The 16,075-nt window shown below is 41.2% G+C and overlaps 1 protein-coding gene across 1 annotated transcript in view; it reads left to right on the forward strand.

Moving 5' to 3' along the window:
• Nucleotides 1–9,500: 9,500 nt before the first annotated feature.
• Nucleotides 9,501–16,075, forward strand: part of mypn (myopalladin) — a 309,016-nt gene continuing 302,441 nt past the window's right edge. The window contains exon 1 of the mRNA XM_043712278.1: nt 9,501–9,673. The gene's annotated coding sequence lies outside the window, so the exon portion shown is untranslated. The remainder of the gene's footprint in view (nt 9,674–16,075) is intronic.

The following is a 16,075-nucleotide window of genomic DNA, read 5'->3' on the forward strand; positions in this document are numbered from 1 at the left end:
TTTGGTTCCCATGAATGTTTTTGGGCACGAGGCGATGTGCCGCAGGCATTGTCAGGTGAGCCATGGAATAGTCACCTGCACCTGTGACAAGGAAAGGTGCTTAAATGTTACTGCAGGAAGACCATTTATTTGTGTGAACTGTAACAGAGCCCATGTCAGTTCAGCCATTTGTTCATATCCTTCGTATGATTACCAACTGATCGGATCAGGAGGAAACTCCAGCCAGGAGAGAAACTGGAGATATAAACAGTTTGTGACTGCCGATAACTGAGCAATAAAATGCTACCGGGCCTAAAGAGAGGGTCTGTTCCTTCTCAACCGTACCTTTTTACTCTGGCCACCCTGACTCTCCCGGTCCTGTTCGCTGTAGGGGCAGTAGAACCACTCACTGCCCCATGCCCCATAGTTTTACGAGCTGTTAGGAGTTTTGTGTGGATTGGAAGGACCCAGTAACTCTAGGATCTTCCCTTGGCGATGGCTACCAGGGGGCATTGTCCCTCTGAGGGTCAGCGGGAACAATAGCAACAAAGAACCAGAATTTCTTCACTTGTGGGTTAACCATCCTGGGAAACAGTATAGTGAGGGGACTAGAGGCAGTTAATCAGGAATTGGTGGCGTTAAGGATCTATGTACAACAGACTAGATGTGCAGTACATAGAACATAGAAGAATACAGCGCTGTACAGGCCCTTCGGCCCTCGATGTTGTGCTGATCCAAGCCCACCTAACCTACACTAGCTCACTATCCTCCATATGCCTATCCAATGCTCGCTTAAATGCCCATAATGAGGGAGAGTCCACCACTGCTACTGGCAGGGCATTCCATGAACTCACGACTCGCTGAGTAAAGAACCTACCCCTAACATCTGTCCTATACCTACCCCCCCTTAATTTAAAGCTATGCCCCCTTGTAATAGCTGAAAATAGCTTTTGAGCAGCAACTTGCTATATTGAGCACTATAGCAAGTCACTTTAAGAGTCCAATCACATAGAGTCATAGAGACTCAGCATGGAAACAGACCCTTCAATCCAATTCATCCACACCGACCACATATCCTAAATTAATCTAGTTACATTTGCCAGCACTTGGCCCTTATCCCTGTAAACCCTTCCTATTCATATATCCATCCAGATGCCTTTTAAGTCTTGTAATTGTACCAGCCTTTACCTGGCAGCTCATTCCATGCATGCATTACCCTCTGCATGAAAACGTTGATCCTTAGGTCCCTTTTAAATCTTTCCCATCTCACCCGAAACCTACGGCCTCTAGTTCTGGCTCCCACACCCCATGGAAAATACCTTATCTATATACCCTATCTATGCTCTTTATTTTATAAACCTCTATAAGGTCAGCCCTCAGCCTCCGATGCTCCCAGGAAAACAACCCCAGCCTATTCAGTCTCTCCCAAGAGCTCAGATGCTCCAATCCTGGCAGCCTCCTTGTAAATCTTTTCTGAACCCTTTAAAGTTTCACACGATCCTTCCTATAAGAAGGAGATCAGAATAGCACGCAGCATTCCAAAAGTGGCCTAATTAATGTCCTGTATAATTGCAACATGACCTTCCAACTCCTGTACCCAATGCTCTGACCAATAAAGGAAAGCATACCAAGTGCCTTCTTCACTATTCTATCTACCTGCAACACCACTTTTAAGGAACTATGAACCTGCACTCCAAGGTCTCTTTGTTCAGCAACACTCCTTAGGACTTTACCATTAAGCATGTAAGTCCTGCCCAGAGTTGCCTTTCCAAAATGCAGCACCTCACATTTATGTAAATTAAACTCCATCTGCCACTCCTTGATCCACTGGCCCATCTGATCAAAACCGGTTGTACTCTCTTCGCTGTCTACTACACCTCCAATTTTGATGTCCTCTGCAAACTTACTAACTATGCCTCCTATGTTCACATGCAAATCATTTATGTAAATGGCGAAAGGTAGTGAACCTTGTGGCACACCATTGGTCACAGGCCTCCAGTCTGAAAAGCAACACTCCACTAACACCCTCTATCTTCTACCTTCAAGCCAATTCTGTATCCAAATGGCTAGTTCTCCCTGCATTCCATGTGGTCTAACCTTGCTAATCAGTCTACCATGAGCAACTTTGTTGAATGCCTTACTGAAGTCCATATAGGTCACATCCACAGCTCAGCCTTCATCAATCCTCTTTGTTATTCAAAAAACTCAATCACATTAAGTGAGACATGATTTCCTATGCACAATGCCAAATGTTGACGATCCTTAATCAGTCCTTGCCTTTCCAAATACATTTAAATCCAGTCCCTCAGGATTTCCTCCAACAATTTGCCCACCACCGATGTCAGGCTCACTGGTCTATAGTTTTGTGGCTTTTCCTTAACACCTTTCTTGAATTGTGGCACCACATTAGCAAACCTCCAGTCTTCTGGCACCTCACCTGTGACTATCGACGATACAAATATCTCAGCAAGGGACACAGCAATCACTAACCTAGCTTCCCACGAGTTCTAGGATACCTTGATTAGTTTAATGTTCATTACAAGCACCGCACAGGCTAATGTGGTCCTTCATCTCATTTCCTATGGTTGGCCCATGCAGCACTTGTCTTACCATCCTCAGACTGATGATTTCTTGATGATTTGTGTAGCATGTCTCTTTTCATCTCTGTATGGATAATGACCCTGCTCCCTTTGCACAGATGTCATCTTGAATAATCACTTCATCTGTTTGTTCAATACTCTTTTACATAACAGGGGCATCCTTGATTGTTTCAGTTCATCCCTTCAGTGTCCTGTAAGATGTAACGTATTGCGTCTCATTTTGTAGTTTGCTTGATCTGTCAGTAAAATGCTTGGCCCAAATCTACACGGAGAGTAGGAAACTCTGAGTCCAATGCTGATCATTCATAAAACAAATCACTTAACCAGATACCACTTCCTGCCCAAGCTTCCAATGCAGCAACCAAAAGAGCTCTGCACGAATCCAGCTCCCACACTACACAAATTCATGGTGTAATGTCACTGGCTATTTTGGGCAAGAAACTTGCTACCTTTACAGTAAACACCCTCATAATAAAGCTCTTACTGTTTATCACTTTGGCCTCCTGGAACTTAACACAAGAGGAAATCCTGTAACAAGAATAAAAACTGTTGCCTCCCTATTGCCAGGGTCTTGGAGCGGTTGCAGCAAATTCTCAAGTGAGCAGCCAGAGGTTGTTATACACATCGGTACCAATGACATTAGTAGAAAAAGTGATGAGATCCTGCAGAGTGAATATAGAGAGTTATGCAGGAGGCTAAAAAGCAGAATGTCAAGGATTAGTAATCTCTGGATTATACCATTGAGAGTAAGAATAAATCAATAGGGCAGGTGAATGTGTAACTGAGGAGATAGGGCAGGGATTAGGATTTTTGGATCATTAGAATTTCTTCTGGGGCAGAAGTGACCTGTACAAGAGGGACAGGTTGCACCTGAACTGTAGGGGGACTAATATTGTGGTGGGAGATTCACTGGAGCTACTTGTGAGGGTTTAGTCTGGCTGGGGACTCTTACCAGTAGTGAGACAAGAGAGAAGGTTGAGGCTGGTACAGAGGTTAAAGAAGCCAAGTTAAATAGACAGGGTGGGGGAGGGTGGGGACACTTACTAGGGACACAGGTTCAAGATGCTGGAGGGAGGATTAAAGAGATATGTGAGACATGTTTTAACACAAAGGGTGTTGACTGCCCTGGAACATGCTGCCAGAGGAGGTGGTGGAAGCAGACACAATAGCAGCATTCAAGAAGCACCTAAACAAATACATGAATAGGAAAGGAATAGAGGGATGCAGATCCTCTAAGTGAAGACAGTTTTCGTATGGAAGGGCAAAATGTGTCAGTGCATTATTGGAGGGCCGATAGGCCTTTTCTTGTGCTGTATTGTTCTTTGTTCTTGTTCATGACCATTGGTGAGTACTGAAAGGTTCAGATTCCACAAACACAACCAGCATGACGATGAATCTATGTCATCGTTTGTAGAAATTTTAAATAATTTAGCAGAATTCTGCCAATTGGAGACTACTTAACTGGAGACATTGGTAGTCCAATGGTAAGAATTCGGTGCTTTCACCGCCACGGCCCGGGTTCAATTCCTGGTCAGGGAATGGGAGTTCTGCTCTGTTAATTTCTTATGATGAATCTGACTAATTTTCAGAAGCAGGATATAAGCTGGCAGGCAGCTTTAGGACGGCATAGTGGCTTAGTGGTTCGCACTGCTGCCTAACTGCACCAGGCACCTGGGCTCGTTTCCACCCTCAGGTGACTGTCAGTGTGGAGTTTGCACATTCTCCCTGTGTCTGCGTGGGTTTTCTCTGGGTGCTGTGGTTTCCTCCCGTAGTCCAAAGATGTGCAGGTTAAGTCGATTGGCCATGGGAAATGCAGGTTATGGTATTTGGGGTTGGGGGTGGGAGTGGTGTGAGTTGAGGTGGCATGCTTCTCGGAGAGCAAGTGTGGACTTGTTGGGCCGAGTGGCCTGTTTCCACACTGTAGGCCTTCTATAATAATCTTAAGTGATGATCTCAGAGACAGACTGGTGTGAGACTTCAGATGTGAAACAATCCAGAAGAGCTTACTGACAGAAAGGAAGCTAGACTTAAAGAAAGCACAGTCTCAATAGAACTAACAACCAAACAAGTCTAACAGTTATGAACAAGCATGAGAATTCACAAAATGGCACCTGAGAGATGAGCACTAAACTACCATCAGTGTGGAAATACAGGTCATGCAGTAGTAATTACTGGTACAGTGAAATTGTATGCAGAAAATGTGGGGAAAAAGGGCCTATTGAATAGATATGTTTAAGGAAGAAATACAAACAACATGCAATAAAAGTAGAAACTGAAGAGTAGAAAGAAAATCTAAGTGGTACAAAGGGCATGAGAAAATCTCAGTCCAAAGAACAGTTGTTAGTAAACAACCCATTCATTGGGTCACAAACTGATACTGAGTCGACACAGTGTGAAGCTGGAAAAAGCACAGCAGGTCAAGCAGCATCAGAGGAGTAGGGAAGTTGACGTTTCAGGTTGGGACCTTTGATCAGACTGATGCTGGATCTCTCCTTTACTGTATGTCAACTGGTAGGAATGAATGTGAAGATATCATTAATATCGAATAGGTTGCATCAGAAGTAGCTAAGTTACATTGCGTTGCAATCCTCAAATATTGTACTTAGAGTATGCACAGGTGAAGTGGTACCTTTAAGGATTCTATCTTTGAATTGGTTTATTATTGCCACATATACCAAGATACAGTATAAAGTATTGTTTTGCATGCTAACCAGACAAATCATACCTTACATAGGTAGGTCAGGATAATAGAATAGAATGAAGAATATAGTGTTACAGCTACAGAGAAAGATCAACTCTAATATATTTGTGATCTGCTCATAAATCTGACAACAGCAGGGAAGAAACTGTTCTTAAGTCTGTTCAACCTTTTGTATCTGTTGCCCAATGGAAGAGGACTGAAGAGAGTGTAACCAGGTTGGAAAGAGTCTTAGATCATGTTGGCTGCTTTCCCAGGAAGTAAAGCAGGAAGTAATGACTGAGTCAATGGAAAGAACATCTTTGGACTGTGGGAGGAAACTTACTCAGAAAGTAGTAAGGATATGGAATGTTTTGCCTGCAACGGTAGTAGATTCGCCAACTTTAAGTACGTTTAAGTCGTCATTGGACAAGCATATGGACGTACATGGAATAGTTAGATGGGCTTCAGATTGGTATGACAGGTCGGCGCAACATCGAGGGCCGAAGGGCCTGTACTGCGCTGTAATGTTCTATGTTCAATAAGGCTGGTTTTCATGATGGACTGGGCTGTGTTCACAACTGTGTAATTTCTTGTGGTCTTGGTTACAGCAGTTGCAATACCAAGCTGTGGTGCAGCTATAAAACTATGAACATGCTGAATTTCCTCTGCAACTTATCTCTGTCCCTCTGTAACCTGCAACATCCTTCATCACTAATCACAACTCTACCAACCTTAGTGTAATCTGCAAATTTACTAACCTATCCTTCTATGCTTTCATCCAGGTCATTTATAAAAATGACAATATTACCCAATGGTGAAGAGAAGTCAATCATTTTTGCATCAAGATTGTCAAAATAAAAGCAGAAATGAACTATGCACAAATGCAGAAGCTCTAGGAATCATTTTCACCATTGGACAATTCTGTTAAACCTGTATTGCCAGATATTTACCCTGCTAATGGACCATTAACCACAATCTGAATGTAGGTTTGCTCAGTGAGCGAGAAGATTCATTTTCAGACGTTTTGTCACCATACTCGGTAACATCTTCAGTGGGCCTCCAGACGAAGCATTGCTGATGATTTCTGCTTTGTATATTTTTGTTTGGGTTGGTGATGTCATTTCCTGTGATGGTGTCATTTCCTATGGTGATGTCATTTCCTGTTCTTTTCCTCAGGAGGTGGTAAATGGGGTCCAAGTCAATGTGTTTGTTAATAGAGATATCTGTTAAGGCTCCAGCTACTCTGGTACTTCTCCAGAACCTGAGGATTTTTGGAATATTGCAACAAATGTATCCACTCTCTGCAGCTATTTCTTTTTGGATCCTCTGATGCAAGCCATCAAGACTAAGGACTTATCCTCCTTTAGCCCCATTAGTTTGTCTACTACTACTACTTCTAGTTTCAGTAATGGTACTTAATTCCTCCTGTATTCTTTAGTATTAATGAGATGCTCAAAATAAATACCAGCATAAAACCTGATGTAAACTATGTGTTCCTCTGCCATTTCCATGTTTCTTATAACTATCTCCCCAGATTCATTTACTTTGACCTCTTTCGTCTTCTTTATAAATTTAAAGAAGAGGGTAGCATAGTGGCTCAGTGGTTAGCACTGCTACCTCACCGCACCAGGGACTGGGTTTGATTGCACCCTTTGGTGACTCTCTGCTGTTTGCACATTCTCCCTGCATCTATGTAGGTTTCCTCCCACAGTCCAAAGATGTTGTTAAGTTGATTGGTCATGCTAAATTGTCCATAGTGTCCAGGGATGTGTAGGTTAGGCAGATTCACTGTGGTAGGTGCAGGAGTACAGGAGGATCTGGATAGGATGCTCTTTGTAGGGTCAGTGTGGATTCGATAGCTGAATGGCCGCTTTCCATACTGCAGGGATTCTATGAAAAAAATGGCAGGACAAATAGAGGGTATTGATACGGTATTCAGTATTCTAGGCTTCATTAATAGGGTCATAGAATCCAAAAGCAAGGATGTTATAATGAAGTTATTGGGCACACTGGTTAGATCTCAGCTCATATTGTGTACAGCTGTGGGTGCTGCACTTCAGAAAGGATTTTATCAAGAGAGAGAGGAAGAGATTTCTGAGAATGGTTTGAGGGATGGATCATTTCAGTTAAGACAGAAGATTGAAGAAATTGAGTCTGTTTTCCATGGAGAGGAGATAGCTAAGAGGAGATTTGATAAATGTTCTCAAAACCATGAGGGATCTGGACACTGGATAAGGAAAAACTGTTCCCACTCTTGAGAGCACCACTCTGCATCAAGCATAGCTGATTAGATGTGTCTCTCATCTCTTAGTACCTGCCAGAGACCCTTGGAAGGATTTGCAATTGATAACCAGCTTGTTTTGCATTTACTGTTCTCAAGTGAAACCTCAACCTGGAACATTCAGCTGAAAGGTAGGGATGCTGCCACTGGTCCACAAGACCACCTTGACTCTAAGCTTGCATTCGAAATGGCATAACAAGCAAATTAGTTGACTTAAGGGCAGCTATGATTGGGCAATAACTTTCCATGGCTGCCCACATTCATTTTTGAAAGACTTAATAAAATAAAATTCAATATCATAATGTGAAAGAGCTTACAAATGATTGGCCATTTTGACCATGTTCTCTACAGATCATTAATAATCTGTTATACAATGAATCTGAACAATTTGACTCAAGTAAGTAAGATAAACTTCATGATGAATGTGTACAATTTGTAAAGATTGAGAAAACATGTTTAGCTGGATGGCAGTTTTGTGTTTGTTTTTTCAATGTTCTTAATTGATAATAATTGGTAGGTTGCTGGTTGGATTTAAAAGAAGTGATAGGTACTGAGCTAGCAAACCACTTGTCATTTATAATGACTAATATTTGTAGGGAGGGAAGTATAATGGCTGAGAGATGTGGAGGCTCTGTCAAATTTAACGACAGCCTCTGATTTCAAGCTTCAGTCTTCCCATTGCCTGGCTGGCAACCAGTTAGACTAAGAGATAGTCTGGTGGAAGGTGTGCAGCACTAGGTCACAATTGGGGAGTGGAAAGCAGAGATTGGGTAGGGATGGGCTGGGATTTTTGATAAATGATCCCTAAATGGGAGAGTCTGGACACAAGTAGTGGACGGTTTTGTCTGATTGCAGTCATAGGAAAGTGTCGAGTTGCCTGAAGTGAGAAGTAGGTTTGATTCATGAAGGAATTCAACTTTCCTCTCGGCCCATGAACAATGTCAGAAAGGCCTTTACCTTTTATATATTCTTTCTTGAGATTTGGCCATTGCTGGCAAGGCAAGTATTTGTTGCCCATCCCTAACTGTCTTTGAATGGAGTGACTTTTTACGCTGCCACTTGCTGTGGCTCTGGAGTCACATATAGCAGAAACCACGTCGAGACTGCTGATTTTCTTCACTATAAGAGTGTCAGTGAACCTGTTGGGTTTTTAAAATGATAGTTCTGTGATTGCCATTATTGAGACTAGCTTTCACATCCAGATTTTATTGATTAATTTGAACCTGTTAATTAATTTAAATTGCCCTAATAGGATTTTGAATTAGCAATGGCCTGAGACTGTAGATTATTAGGCAAACGTGAGGACTGTAGATTGTTGACAATAACATCCTAATGACATTGCTACCAGGCCACTACTTAATCCTACTTGGACCTATTGGATCCAGCTGTTCTTGCCTTGTGTTTCCCAGTCTTCCCCCACTAAATATAAACAGACAAAAGCTAAAACCTGCAACATTAATCGAATATTTAAATTACTCTCCTCTGGAGAGTCAGCTGTTTTCCCAAATTCCAACTTACAAACCGCTATCAAGGCAGATTGGGAATGAGCTTCTCCTTTTCAATTTTCAACCCTCTTCACTTTTTGGGCCTCTTGTTCTCTTCCCCAGAAGAGTTCAAATTCCCTACCCCATTTATAAAAGATTGAATGATAACCTGTGAGTTGGCAATATTACCATTAAGTAGTTATTCAAAGCACTACTTTTTTTTCAAATTATGTTAGAAATATAAGTACATTTATAAGATTTTTATTTCTTTTCTTGAAATGTGTGGAAGCAGGCAGGAAGCCATGTTGCTATCCATGCTTGTTCAAATGAGTGTTTTCTTGTTTTTAAATCATGACTTCACACATTTTGACACTTGCTTTATGTGGCTGTGCTCATTGGTCTCTTTGTTTGTCGTCCATTTGTGTATGATAGGCAACAGTTGTCAGGTCGTTGCAGCTCCAAGTGGTGCTCTAATACAAGCTCTGACATTAGCCTTCTGCTGCTTGATGATGATGCCGCCTAAAATTAGCTTTCTTGCTCGTTTGCAGTGATAGCAATAAAAGATCCAACCTGAATGGCACATGTTTAGTACGTGAAACGGGATGATTGAAAGCCTTGTGTTACTTTAACTATTGATTTATACTTCATGGTAAGTTTTTACTTGACTTATCAGAATTTACTTGTTTACAGTATCAAAGTCGGTTAATTAAAATTAAATGGAGTCATATTTTGGAGTGTAGCTTCACAATGTTTTCATTGTCATAGAATGTCATAGATAACTGTGTTCAATTCTGGATTGTATTTAATGTGTTATTTTTAAAATATATTCGCTCAGTTCTCTGGTAAATAGTACTCGTGATGCAGATTTTGAACTCACATTGCATTTGGCTTGTTTGGAATGCAGAGCAGTTATTTAGTTATGTTACAACTAAATTCTATAAAGATAACTGTCTTTAGTCAATATCTTTAGATTTAAGCTATGAACTATTAGCTGGCTGAATGGTTTAATATTTTTGTCATTGTCTGCTGAGCAAGTTAAAGCCAACCTTCACTAATGTTTTAAATTTTGATTTTGCTTAAAATACAATTTCCTTTGAACATTATTTTGACTCTAAAGTTCACAGTTTGATCATGAGTTCATTGCAGAAATATCGGTAATGTTAAATTATTAACATTTTCTGTTTACGGTGCTGTAGTAGTTTGTATGAGCTTCAACCTCTACTCACTGACATAACTCTCATATTTATGTACTTGAAGTTAGTGGAATTTTTTGCTATTGTTAATCAAAGTCAAGGGAGGAGCACAGCTGATACTGTCCTTCAAAACATAAAACTAGGCTCTTCAGATATGTGAGCTGCACATCATGTACAATTTTGAGAGCTTATCAGAGAATGAATGGAAACAGGATAAGTAGTTGTTGCTCTGAGTGATAGAGTTTCACGACGTGATAGTTGATTGATTTAATATTTAATTTTATTACCTCTGACAACACAACGTCAATATGATAATGTTAAATTTAGAGATACTAAAGCAAGGAAACTTTGTTGAGTTGGTATTGCTTGGATAGTTTAATTCTGGAATCATTTTAAGTTGAGCAGAGTAATCATATTTAACTTAGATGTGGGAGCACTTGCCATTCAGTTCAGTACTTTTGTAAAAAAAAAGATATTGACCTGGACGAGTAGCAGGAGTTGAGAAAACTCCTAGTTCTCCCCACCCACCCCAGAAAGAAGTGCAAGGAAACATGGGATTTTAATTCTGCGAAGTGAGGGACTTGCGAGGGCAGGTGATGGTGGGGGAGGGTGCATTCCTGAAGAAGGGCTTTTACCCGAAACGTCGATTCTCCTTCTCCTTGGATGCTGCCTGACCTGCTGTGCTTTTCTAGCAACACATTTTTCAGCAAACAAAATGAATAGCCAACTTTTAGTAAAGGATTTTTTCAACCACATCCTCTCCTTAATGATCTGTGCATGGGAATGGAAGTGTCAACATAGCACAAGTGCCCTGGAAGTGGATGGGGGCATAGCTTGGCATGAGGAGATCCTTTTGAACTTCAGGGAAAGTTTTGGAAGTTATGTAGACTGAGGCACTGTGAGCCATAACTCTGAAAAGCTGACCTGACTCCATGCAAATGAACACCAAGTCATGATGAAATGTGGAGAGCCAGGTACAAGCTTCCAGCCTGAAGCTGGAGTGTTTTAAACGCATTAGTAAAAATTGGAAACCCAGGGATTAGGAATCCCAAATTCGGGCCCACATGCCTCTTGTAAAGATCTTAGGAGTCATGCTGATTTAGTGAAAACCCTTTTGCTTTTTACAAACATATGAGCTGCTGCAGAGTTCTGGCATTTTCTGAGAATACATGGTAAGGTTTTAGTGATTGGAAAAGTATTAATAATTGTAACTACTGTAACTAATTAGTTAGTACTTAGAAAATCAGAATCCATTATAAAACAGCTTGTTAGTTTTGGAATTGAAACTCTAGGTGTGCTTGGTTTTCAGTTTTAAGATAGAATCAAATGACTCTATCTTCAAACACTTCTTTTGTTAAGGTTGTGAAACCAGTAAAACTTGTTATTGAAAGTGTAATTAACTGAAAAGTCATGAGGATTGTTATGATGGAGATGTTAGGTTAAGGTGAAACAGTCGCATTCCTAATCAAAGATAGTATGGGAGTTAGATGACCTTAGTTCAGGAGACAGGACATCGAATCTGTTTAGATGGAGATGATGGTTGACATAGGAAAGAAATCACTTGTGGCAGTGATCTACAGACTCCTGAACAGTAGCCATGATGTAGAACTTCCAAAGGACATAGTCAAGTTGTTGGAGTGGACAGATAGGTGGCAGATAAAGTTCAGTGTGGAGAAGTGTGAGGTGATGCATTTTGGTACGAAGAACATGAACAGACAATAGAATATACATGTTACAATTCTGACTTTGACAAAGGGTCAGTTAGACTGGAAACGTCGGCTCTTTTCTCTCCTTGCAGATGCTGCCAGACCTGCTGGGATTTTCCAGCATTTTCTCATTTGGTTTTTTACAATTCTAAAGTGGAACCTGGGAAATAAATGCACAGATCATTTGAATGCAGCAGAATAAATGGAGAGAGCAGTTCATAAAGCATTGGCTTAATTAATAAGGGTATAGAGTACGAGAGAAAGCAGGTGATGCTGAACTTCTAAAAGTGTTTGTAGACCCCAGCTAGTGTATGATCTGCACTTCTGGTCACCACAGTATTGGAAGGATGTGAATACCTTGTAACTGTCTTTGACATACTTTCCAGCAATGATTCCATGGATGAGAAATGTAATGAAGATAGATCAAGAAGGTTGAAACTATTCTCCTTGAAGAACAGAAGGCTTGGAGGCAATCTGATAAAATTTTTCAAATCATGAGAGGGCTGGATTGAATGGATAGGAAGAAACTGTTCCTTCTTATAAAATGATTAATATCATAAATCTTAGGAGTTACTGATTTGCAATAGAAGCAAATGTGAGGTGAGAAAAATCTTTTCCACTGAATGAGTGGTTTAGAACAAAGAATAATGCAGCACAGGAACAGGCTCTTCAGCCCTCCAAGCCTGCACTGATACATTTTGCCCTGCCATACTAAAACTGTCTTCATTTACAGGATCTGTATCCTCTATTGATGAAGGGCTTTTGCCCGAAACGTCGATTTTGCTGCTCGTCGGATGCTACCTGAATTGCTGTGCTCTTCCAGCACCACTGATCCAGAATCTGGTTTCCAGCATCTGCAGTCATTGTTTTTACCTCGTTTTTATCCTCTATTCCCTCCTATTCACTATTCATCCAGGTGTTTCTTGAATGTTGCTATTGTGCCTGCTTCCACCACCACCTCTGGGAGTGTATTCCAGGCACTCACCACCCTTTGTGTGAAAAACATGCCTCACAAATCTCTTTTAAACCCTTCCTCCTTCCCCATGCACCTTGAACCTGTGTCCTGTATCCCCTAGTAATGAACCCTCCACCTTGGGGGAAAAGCCTCATGCTTTCCACTCTGCCATGTCATTCACAATCTTATAAACTTCCATCATGTCGCTCCTCAACCTCCAGCATTCCAATGAAAACAAACCAAGTCAATCCAACCTTTCTTCATTGCTAGAATCCCCCCATACCAGGCAACATCCAGACAAACCTTTTCTGTACCCTCTCCAAAGCATCCACATCCTTCTGGTAGTGTGGTGACCAGAACTGTATGCAATGTTTCAAGTGTAGCCGAACTAAAGTTCTATAAAGCTGTAACATATCTTGTTTATCGTTCTACTCACTTCCAAACAAGGCATAGGCTTTTTTTTAAAAAAGCTTTTCTAAGTGCGCTGCCACCTTCAGTGATCTGTGGACTTCCGATCCCTCTGCATATCAATACTCCTAAGAGTTCTGCCATTCACTTTATAATTTCCACCTGTACTTGACATTTCAAAATGCATCACCTCACATTTGGCTGGATTAAACTCCAGCCATTTTTGTGACCATGCCTCCAACCGTTCTATATCCTGCTGTATACTCTGACAATCCTCCTCACTATCTGCAACACCGTCAATCTTTGTATCATCTCCAAACGTTCTAATTAGACCAACCACATTTTCTTCCAAAACATTTATGTAGACCAGGCACAGCAGAGGTCCCAGCACTGATCCCTGTGGAGCACAACCAGTTATAACTCTCTATTCCAAAAAGCATCCTTCCACTGCTATCTTCTGTCTCCTATGACTAAGCCAGTTCTGTATCCATCTTGCCAGCTCACCCCGATACCATGTGACTTCGCCTTTTGTACCAGTCTACCATGAGGGACCTTGTCAAAGGCTTGACTGAAGTCCATGTAGGCAACATCAACTGCTTTTCCCTCATCAATCATCTTCGTCACCTCCTCAAAAAACTCGATCAAGTTAGTGATGCGTGACCTCCCCTACACAAAAGTATGCTGTCTATTGCTAATAAGTCCATTTGCTTCGAAACATGTATAGATCTTGTCCCTGAGAATATTTCCCAATAATTTCCCTACAACAGACGTGAGATTCAGAGGCCTGTAATTTCCAAGATAATCCGTGTTATCCTTCTTAAACAATGGGAGAACATTGGCTATTCTCCAGTCCTCTGGGACCTTATCTGTGGCCAAAGAGGATACAAAGATGTCTGTCAACACTCCAGCAATTTGTTTTCTTGCCTGTTCAAAATTCTGAAATCGATCCCGTCAGGACCCGGGGACTCATCTATCTTAATACCTTTTAAGATGCAAAATACCTTTTTTTAATAGCAACTTGGCTTCAGAGATTCAACACTCCCTTCCCTGAGATCATCCTCCACCAATTTCTTCTCTTTGATGAATACCAACACAAAGTATTTGTTTCAGACCTCACCTACTTGTTCTGGCTCCACACATGCATTCCCTCCTTTGCCCTTGAACGGGCCAACCCTTTGCCTGGCTACCCTCTTGCTTTTTGTATATTTGTATTTAAATCTGGAATGCACTGCAATGCAGGTTCAATTGAGGCATTCAAGACGGTTTTGGAAATAGAAACAATGTGCAAGCAATGGAGAAAAGGCAAGAGAAGCTGTTAAGTTATGATGCTGATTTGGAGAGCCATGCAGACATGATGGCTGACTTAAATTCTGTGAAGAAATAGTGAAGAGATATTAGGTGCTTGTGATAAAGGAATGGTAATATGTGTAGTGACTTTAATCTACACTCAAACTGGAAAAATCAAATTGGGAGTCGTAGCCTGGGTAAGGAATTCATAGAACTCTTTTAAGATAGTTTCTTAGACAAGCACATCTGGAAACAACCAGACAGCAGTCAGTATGAGACTTACTAGTCTGTAATTTGGATTAATTCAGCGTAAAAGCATATTTTAAAAAGCACCATTATAATAAAATTGAATTGAGGTTGAAAGAGAAAACAGTATATTCAAGATTATTATTTTAAACTTAAAAAATGGACAACTTTATGTGCATGAAAGCTGAATTAGCTGAAGTGAATTAGGATATCAGGCGAGGAGATAGCTGAGTAGACAATCTGTGGCAGGTATTTAAAGGGATATTTCAGAATAATCAGTTTAGATACGTTCCTCCAATATAGAATTCTAAGAGGAGGCCCCACCATGGAAACTTAACTAAAGAAGTTAAGGAGAACATAAAACTTAAGAAAAAAGCATATTATTCTACAAAGGTAGGGTAGAGTGGAGTAGCTTTTTATTTGTCATTTCTCCCATATACAACTGATACAGTAAAAACATGACAGCATTCCTTCAGGACTGAGGGTGCTACATGGACAGCACAAACTACACGATTGTACATGGCATAAAGTGTAAAAGAAGTGCAAACACACAAGTTACAGTGTAATAGAACAATAATAAATAATGGACATTTTTTGAGCAGCAATTTGAAGTCCTGCAACGAATTTCAGATGGGAAGAGTCCGATCATACAGTGTTAAGGAGCCTGACAGCTTGGGGTAAAAAACTGTTGCACAGTCTGGCTGTGACAGCGCGAATGCTCTGGTATCTTCTGCCAGATGGCAGGAGGGAGAAGAGTTTGAGTGAGGGGAATGTGGGGTCTTCCACAATGCTCTTAACCTTTCAGATGTAGCGTGTGGTATAAATGTCTGTAATGGAGATTTCTAGCACAGTCTGTTCCTGTTGCACAGAAGGGAAGGAGGGAAAGGAGGAGAGTGTTAGTCATTGGGGGCTCATTAGTTAGACGGTCAAATGAAGGTTCGTTGGGAACGAAAGAGACTCCGCGTTAGTGTGTTGCCTTCCAGGTGCCAGGGTCCATGATGTCTTGGATCGTATCTTTAGGGTCCTGAAGGGAGAGGGTAACCAGCCCCAAGTCTTGGTCCACGTAGGTACCAATGGCATAGGTCGAAAGAGGGATAGGGATGTAAGCTGAAAATGTGTTGTTGGAAAAGCGCAGCAGGTCAGGCAGCATCCAAGGAACAGGAGAATCGACGTTTCGGGCATAAGCCCCTCTTCAGGAATGAGGAAAGTGTGTCCAGCAGGCTAAGATAAAAGGTAGGGAGGAGGGACTTGGGGGA

This window comes from Chiloscyllium plagiosum, chromosome 22 (genome assembly GCF_004010195.1).
Source record: "Chiloscyllium plagiosum isolate BGI_BamShark_2017 chromosome 22, ASM401019v2, whole genome shotgun sequence".
In the NCBI taxonomy this organism is placed as follows: domain Eukaryota; kingdom Metazoa; phylum Chordata; class Chondrichthyes; order Orectolobiformes; family Hemiscylliidae; genus Chiloscyllium; species Chiloscyllium plagiosum.